Genomic DNA, 6,958 nt, shown 5'->3' with positions numbered 1-6,958 from the left:
CCGCTATAACATTGGCTTTCTTGATTACTCCTTCAGGCTGCAATCAGTAAAACACAACTTACTTAATTCACTTTTGAAAACAACAACGAGGGTCAAATCATAACAATGTGAAAGTAGAAGAACCATGTAATATTCCGAAAATAATATGATTTTACCAATCTAATGCAAATATGGAACTAGGTTAACTCATATTCCGAACAAAAAAATGAAGATAAACTTGATAATTAATATATATCAGATTTAATATACATTTTATCTAATTTAGTGTCATTTATGATAAAATTTAATTTTAATTTTTACAACAGGAAAGACAATAACGCTCTAATTTAGATATAAAATTGTAAGTATTCTTCTCTTCTGTATTTGATATCTTAGTCTACCCAAAAGAGTACGTATTACCACTGTAATCATTCATTCATTGCACATATGAAATGATAAAGCTGCACATTTCAGATAAAGATCACAAATGTACATTTAAAGGGTTAAATATACACATTTATAGCATGTCATACTTGTTTGAATTAGACATTATACCGGAGTTAAACAACCGACCAAAGGCTACTTTTTGTAAATTTAAATTTGTTATTTATTCAAAAGTCCATTGCGTTGAACGACGCCTTGTCATCCAGGTAACTACAAACATGCAGTTGAATTTCCAATTGTGCAGTGTATAGCCCAACTTCATGCAGTTAACGCACTTAATTTAAAAAAATGTATTCTTTAAACAGTCTGACATGTATGAACGCTAGATAAACGATTCAAATTATAAGTAAGTTTGTCGTTTACTTGTTGATTGTCATGTTTCGTTAGTAGACCATTGCATAGTTCTATTCTCGACTAAAATATTACACATAGTTATAACATTACTTTATGCGAGAGTAAAATACTTTAAAGGATTTTATTTGTTTGTTTAATATGAGGAGACAATATTCATATAACTTCCATGGTGTTGTCTGTGGTATCCTACTTTTGCTTGACTTTTTCGGTTTAATAACAGACTTAATTTAGAGCATTAAACTATGTTTGATCTACGTACATAGACAATGCAGACAACTATCGAATAAAATGTAATAGCATTTGAAACTGAATATAAAGACAGCACACAAAAACAATCAAATTACTTGCTAAATGAACTACCACAAGATCCGAAAGGGGCAGTCCATGCTCCGAAAACGTGAGCATATTCAGTTCCATTAGCGGCATCCGTCACATTGCAAGTGAGAAAATCAATTAAGCGTCAATTTTGGCTTTAGATCACTGTAGTTAGACGTGAAATCTGACTGTAGATATCTTCTCTCAATTGATATAAAATTCACATATATCGGTCAATCAAATAATGGTAACGACCTCAGACCTTTGTAGTGGTGTTATAACATTTATTATAACATGTATATCTGAAAAGGTACTTGCATATTATTGACACACATTCTGTCATAATCTTTATTATCTAAAGGCATCATAAAAATTTAATCTAGGCGATACCCATCATTGAAATGGAAATACGTAAAATATTATCTGGTGTCACAATAATTCAACCATGTACTTTTGAACACACCACGTGCCTTTTATACCAAATTACTTTACAAGTATCGAACTTATAACATGAATCATTAATGGTGTGTGTCACCTTAGCAGAGGATGTGTTGCAATGTACATGTCAGTGTAACCAGATCTTCTAGACAGCATTCTTGTGACAAACATACTTTGCATATAGCTTAGTGACAATAAGACTGTTACTGCTCTTGAATGGAATAAAGGATGAGGGTGGATAAGGCCTTATTATGCCGACTAAAATAATCGTCGGAAAAATTACTATTAATTCGAAAGTAAACTCAATAATAATGTAATTTATATTGCAAATTTTCATTTTTATGTATGAAGTTTGTAATTCAAAAAGTAAATATTGAGAACAAAAATCACCAAAACCTTCTGAAAGGCCATTCAGGAAAGAAAATAACATTTTTTCACTCTTTCGTAAATTATTTCATGGTGAGATCCAGCGTTAACCAAAAAGAAAAACAAACATTGAAACTGAAAGTGTGCATTTATTCCTTCATTTTGAAGGGAAAAAAAATGTTTTGGTTAATGCTGGATCTCTTTGTCTATTTAGTAAAAAACTTTCAAAAATCACGCTTTAAATCGCTTCAAAAATGACTATATCCAACTTTACCTGTACATGTATCATGTGACCTAGCTACTTACCAGATGATCAAACACCTATCCACCCGTCTAATTACTGCATAGCAAGTGGAGATAAGTAGGTGAAGGGAGGAGGCTAGGATCAAATTTAAAATAAAAAAGGCAGAACTTTTTTCAAGCAATAAAAAAGGTAGGATAGGTGACAAGAGAAAATGAATAATATTTTTGTTTATATTAAATAAGAAATTGCAAAAATTAAAATGACTGCTCCCTTAGTGTATACAAATCAAGTAGCACGCGGAATAAAGATAATTTTGTTTGTAATAATTGTTTATTTTTTATTTCCTAATGCGATTTGGCAAAGTTTTTAATATCAGGCGCAAATAAGGCTTTTAACTCTCTCCCGATGCTCATTTTGAATCTCGGAAAATCAAAAGAAATTTTCTTTGTTTGCCTGTTAAAAAGATCATGGCAATGGGTATTTTTCTAATGAAGTGATTTAAAACATGTCATGTGCCAATAACTGTGTTCAATAGCATACTTGTAGTTAAAGTAATTGTTATGACAGTTCTAATCAAACATTGGTGGCAATAGTTCAGCTTTTGTAGTCTTTCCGAATATTTTCATGCACATTTTAGCCTATTTATTCTGTGTTCAATGAAAAGTCATTTATTTCAGTCAGCCACGTCTTGTTTTACGTTTTAATTCAATCCATGTCTTTCAAAATTCTGTTACTCTTAATAACAAAGACAGGTGCGACCCAGATGATGGATTTGGAGGGGGTGCGAAAATGCATAAAAATTGCCTGGCCGCGAATCATTTGAGATGTAGTGGTAAGAATATTCACGTGACATTTCAAAGAAAATATTTTTTAAGTTGAATTTAAGATAAGACAATTTTAACGCATTTGAGCGGAGATGCCATTTGCGTAGATGGGAATCCTCGGAGAGAAGAAGACCCCCTTCTTATCGTTTTCCAAAAGAGGGAAATTTGACGAGCGTCTTTTTTATGACATGTTTGAGTTGTCAACTCTTTTTATTATAAAACTATACTAGAATTTGTGACAGTATATTTTCATACATTTCAACATTAGTTTTTGGACAAAAAAGATGTTATTTTGATCTTAAGTTAAAGCGTATCACTTCTGAGCTTCATGACTTCCCTTTTTCTCCCCATCATTGTAACTGATTACTACTGAAAATTCGGAAAGCGGTAAGATTTTTGCCCCCACCGGGAGACAGACAGAACCGTGGGAGATTATGAAATGTATGATGAAATATCGGTAGGCTCGTAACGCAAGCGGAAGCATTAACACATATATAAATGCATTTATTTAAAACTTTCCCATATTAATTTACTACTATTCGTAGTCATCATTTCCAATAAACAAGTATCATTTGTTACTTTTATCTTTATATAGTTTAAAACTTCGCAAATATTATAGGAATAGTTGATTTCCGCTAAAAAAAATTATAAGTTTATCAACAATGATTCGTACATGTACATGCTTATTGTGTTTTAACTATTGTACCCAGAAAACATTAAACACAGCAGAGGTCTGTCTGTTTTAAAACACAAGAAACGTCAGTGATCCTGATGATATAGTCACACATGCAATGCTACCATGTAATTGAGAAGGCAACGGTAAAACTGTCTCATCTCTAAGGATTCTGTTTTCAGCGAAACATACTCTTGATGACACCTAATTTTATATAAGAGTGTTTTTAATTTTGTCAATAATTGTTGAAAAATACTATTTTACGGAACGGGAGACCAGAATGATTTGTTGTCTGAATCTTTTTCATGCGTAGAGGTAAAAGGTACCAATGCAAACATTCTTTACATGAATAAGTACGCGACCTTGCCAATGTGTGAATACCCAACGAATTTGTGTACGTCGGGCTGCTAAATGTAAACTTTAAACTCTATATCTTAATGTCTTCTCAATATGAAGCTTCAATGCTTAATCATTTACGCTACTTCAAACATTTCTCTGGCTGAATCCAAAATAAAGAAAAGAAATATGAACAACTTGATATGGTCCTGAAAATCATATCACCTATAAAATATTGTGTTTTCGATAATCCATTCATCTTACTTACCAATAAAACACAACAGATCCACACTAAAAAGAAAAGAAATATATTATACTTTATATCATATTATATATATCTAACGAATAGTGTAAAACATTATACTAAGGTTAAATCGTTTTTATTTTTTTCAACATCTACAGATTGTACATGCATACAAAATTGTTTATTTCTTTCTGTGAACGCAAAATTATTTTATTTTCAGATTTAGTTAAAAACAAAGATGAAAACATTTGTTTTAATATTACAAATGGAAACATTTTAAATTTACTAAAGGGAGATAATTTAATTTCTTATAGTAGGCGCTACAGAGCCTTATCTACCCTCATCATTTATCAATTACACCATATGCATGTATCATTCCCCTTTCCTAATCCTAGTTGTCCCAATAAAGAGTTCCCCATTCCCAATAAAAAAACCCCTTCCCCCTCGAATCCCAATTTTATTCGTAGTAGGTTATTTTTGAATGTGCTCCAAGTGGCATTGAGGTTATTTCAAATAGACCGGAAAAATATAACAGTCACTACTTGTATTATAATTTTAGATTCAAAATTCAACGAGTACATCATTAAAAAGGTTAATGAGGTAATATTAAAATAATTTGGTCTATGATATCACTTACAAAAGTTTTTTTTTTATGCCGTCAGAATGCATGTTACTTCGGAAATTAAATTATCATAATTTTTTTTTTTTTTCAATTCTTCAACATTTATATTTTTTTTAACAAAATGTATATATATTTTTTTCATACCTACAAATACTTCAAAAACAACAAAACAAAACAATCTTATTTCACAATATAACTCTCTATTTATCATCTCTATTCCCCACTTCCAAATAACCATGCCCAGTAGAATCCCCATTTCAAAATGTATTAAAACTGAGATCGATAGATATACGAAGAATGAAATCGAATAAAATATAAGTGTGCAAGAGAGAATATGGAGAAGATAATAAAAATCAATCTTACACCATGAACATGAAAGTTATGTCTGTTAAGTGCGCAAGGTAACGCATGCGTATTTCAAAAGTTCAATGTATACCCTTAGTATACTCGAGTTTATCTCTGTATAACAAATAATTTAAATTTAACAGTTGGCACTTTTTTACAACATTCGCCAATCCAATCAATTTTGGTTTGTAACAATATACAGGTAGGCATTACTTGGTTACTTATAACATGCACTCAACATATCACGTTTCTCTTTATAAAATTTTTAAAATGATAAAAAAGAACTGTAAGCTACGTTTTTTTTTTTAGGAAATTTGGATAAAAGTTACTGAAATGCAGTGCAGTACATGTCATTGCAACAATGGCAATGTATTGATCAAACAGAGTACAGGCCGTAGAGTCAGATTGCAACAAATAACATTTACCTAGTACACAGGTTGATCTAGTAACATAATAAACGAAAAAACAATATTCAAAAAGCATTTTTGAGGGAGTATTTAACAAAAATATTGATACGTCTTGGTTTCAGTAAAAGGTATATATAATTGTTTTCTTTAGAAATCGGTCTGAATTTAGTATCAGATTTGTTGTCTCAAGGACATTTTTTTCTACATTTGCATGATTTACATACATTTGATCAATAACAAGACTAAACTAAGATTCTCAAACCAAACGAATCACGAAATTATTGTGGCTTTGTTCGATTTATAATTTATACCCTTGTTACACATGTTATTCCGAAACAAACTTATTTGCTTATTGATAACGACAAAAACATCAAATTGGCTAAGTTATATCGAAATTATATGTTATGTCACGTTTGCATTCCCCCCCATAACTGATAAAAAAGAGTATGGGGTATGGGGTGACTTGTCTATGGTATGGATGACGGAACGAAATATCATTTGAATTTGCTGAAAATGTTACAACATAGCTAATCGTGTCTTCGCCGATGGGAATATACGGGGCTTTCTATAAAAAAGCTGTGTTGAAAGCTTAAACAATCACTTCTTAACTACATTTCCGATATACGTCACTTAATTTGCCCTATCGAAATAGGAAGCTTCGACTAAGGAAAATTACAAAATAGGTTTTATACCATTTTAATTACAAAAATCATTTATAGCTTCAATGGTTGATCATTTGTTTAAGAAAAATTGCATGAAACATTGTGACGGTTTAAAGTTTTGCGCGTCGATCGACAACAAAGCATCAAACACATTTTCTTTTGGTATGTTATTCTAATTATATAAGCATCCGCCAATTTCAGGTGTTTTATTGCAATTCACACTTAACGCTCCGAAGATTGTTGTAATGTTTTCATATTTCTTTACAAACGCACATTTATTTTGATTCAAAATGTATTTAATATAGTTGATAAAATAACAAAATTATTGCAAAATTGTAGTTAATTGGTATAATATATTTTTTGTTTCTTGTCATCATTTGCTATATGTACTATCTTTAATACTTTTTCTTTTGACTACTGCTTGGACTTTATCAGTTCGGTAATTTTGTTAGTACCCTTCATTTGTATGGGTTAAATGACAAACAATTTGATTCTCGAGGATATAATAAATTCTGCAGATAAGTGAGAAATTCAAAGAGACAAAAAAAAAGTGATCAGTCGTTTGAAGCGCAAGCGCATAATTTTGTTTACACTACTAGAAACCAATAGGTGTATCGCTAATCATTTATCAGATCACAATTGACAGGCAGTTTAATAATCAAATGTTCTTTTTGAATATCCTTATACTCGGCGTCACATAAATAA

The 6,958-nt window shown here is 30.9% G+C and overlaps 1 long non-coding RNA gene across 1 annotated transcript; it reads right to left on the bottom strand.

Annotated features, from left to right (window-relative positions):
- Positions 1 to 227: 227 nt before the first annotated feature.
- On the bottom strand, positions 228 to 1,353 carry LOC148609995 (uncharacterized). The gene is made up of 2 exons (XR_015914622.1): positions 1,122 to 1,353; positions 228 to 697 (listed from the first exon to the last, which is right to left on the bottom strand). It is a non-coding gene; the product is annotated as an uncharacterized LOC148609995 (long non-coding RNA).
- Positions 1,354 to 6,958: the final 5,605 nt, after the last annotated feature.

This window comes from Perna viridis, chromosome 8 (assembly GCF_037379345.1).
Source record: "Perna viridis isolate PV_CMFRI_1.1 ecotype Kerala chromosome 8, ASM3737934v1, whole genome shotgun sequence".
NCBI lineage: Eukaryota > Metazoa > Mollusca > Bivalvia > Mytilida > Mytilidae > Perna > Perna viridis.
This window is presented reverse-complemented; position numbering and strand designations above follow the sequence as displayed.